The sequence below is a fragment of the Gossypium hirsutum genome, chromosome A04 (assembly GCF_007990345.1).
Source record: "Gossypium hirsutum isolate 1008001.06 chromosome A04, Gossypium_hirsutum_v2.1, whole genome shotgun sequence".
Lineage (NCBI taxonomy): Eukaryota > Viridiplantae > Streptophyta > Magnoliopsida > Malvales > Malvaceae > Gossypium > Gossypium hirsutum.
The window spans coordinates 13847700-13849694 of NC_053427.1; the positions used below are offsets into that span (position 1 = coordinate 13847700).

General features: G+C 34.7%; 1 non-coding gene across 1 annotated transcript; it reads left to right on the forward strand.

Annotated features, from left to right (window-relative positions):
* The first annotated feature begins 1168 nt into the window (after positions 1 to 1168).
* LOC121228479 (small nucleolar RNA R71) lies at positions 1169 to 1275 on the forward strand. Its single transcript, XR_005926055.1, has one exon. It is a non-coding gene; the product is annotated as a small nucleolar RNA R71 (small nucleolar RNA).
* Positions 1276 to 1995: the final 720 nt, after the last annotated feature.

Genomic DNA, 1995 nt, shown 5'->3' on the forward strand with positions numbered 1-1995 from the left:
TCGAGTTCAAGTTTAATGCAGTAATCAACATCATCTTTTACAATTAAGCTCTAAAGGAAATACAATAAGAATCAAAGAAAAAGTTCTAAGAGGTTGGCTTTTGCCTATTCAGCTCTCAACACCGACAACACAATTTCTTATAACTGCCAAAGATGATACAGTTATTTTCTCCTTCTTCACCTGCCTTCCTTCTTAGTCCTTTCCTCTTTTTATGTCAAAACTTTCTCCTTTTTTCTTTCTTCTATTCAAAAAAACTCCTCTTTCTAGGGTCCCCCTTTTGCTTTTATAGGTTTGACCTTCTAGGGTAGGTTCATCAGCCCATAATCCTTTCTCTCTTTTTTAGGTGGATTTTTCTAGTACAAGTACAACTGAGACTGAGAACGACATGCATTAAGTGCTGAATAAGCATCTTCCAAGTATTGCCATAGCATTTGTGTTGCCAAACTACCCAAAATTTGTCATGTCAAACCCTCAACCCTCAACTCCTTCTCCTACACTCTGCACCTATCAATCAACTACCAAACAAGTCCTTCCAACAAGCAATTAAAAGCAACATGTAATAACAATTAAGTACAATCCAAGCTCTTTAATGCAATGCTCTAAAAAATACTAATGCATTATCCTAAAATGCAACTAAAATCACTTAAGTACAGGAAATTAACTAAGTTTAAAGGCATGAAATATAACTCTTTTCAAGATTTATAAATTACTCTGACCAAATATTTTATGTTGCTTCCACCCTAGATTGTAGGTGTTACAATAGGTATTGTTATTTTGGTTAAAATTACCCATGTAGTAAACAAGTGCTGGGTTTGATGGTCATTCATCAAATACATAGTCTTCACCACAATAAACACAAGATAGTTCAGTTGATTTCATCTCCTGGGCTACATTTGGCCTTTTCATTATTTTAATCATATTAGCTAAAGATAATACCTAATTTGTCAATGAAGTGATTGCATTAAGCTCAATGGTGCCATCAGCTCTCCTGCTAGTCTCAACTCGCATGGTGGGATATTAATAAACATTGTTGGCTATCTATTTGAAAATCTCATATGCTTCATTATAGAATTTATCCAACAGAATACCATTAGCGGAAGCACTAATTACCATCCTTGTATGTGCATTCAACCCATTATAAAACATCTCTATCTGAGTCCAGTGTTTGAAACCATGCATAGGAAATTTTCTAAGTAATTCCTTAAATCTTTCCTAGGCTTCGTAAAGTATTTCTTCCTCTTATTGTCGAAAAGATGTGATGTTATTTCTAAGCTTAACATTCATGTTTGGCGGATTATACCGTAGCAAAAACCTCTAGCACAGGTCATTCCATGATGCCACTGTTCCCGATGGTAACGCATTAAGCCACATTATTGCACCATCTCTCAAGGAGTATGGGAACAATTTGAGCCGCAAGGCATCTTCAGGAACACCTTGTTGTCTAAACAAGTCACAGACCTTTAGAAAAAGCCGTAAATGTAGTCTAGGATCTTAAGTTGGTGACCCACTAAACTGTCACAGCTTGCAGCATCTGAACCATTACCAATTTCAACTAAAAATGCTGAGCTTGTATATGCGATCTTACTATCCTTGGATTTAGGTTATTTAAAATTGGAACAACATGCTCTCGAATTGGCCTGTCTGGTGATCTATCATTAGGACCCATACGTATAATTTGTGTCAATTACTTAGTTTGAGTAAAATGCCATGCTATGATATGTTTTTGAATGACTTGTGAGAATCCACATGTTACTAGAATTTGACTTATTGGTTAAAAATCTAAAATGCTACATTATGTGGTAGTTCAAAGCTTGTAATATAATGGTTATTATGGTAGACCTGGATAATGAGCTTGAATTTGTATGTTGGTAGTTAAATGAGATGAAATGTATTAAGGTGTCAACAATGAAAAAATGTATGATATATAGAATGAATTTATGGTCATGTTTGTGTGTGTTGGAATGATATATAGAATCAATTTATGGTCATGTTTGT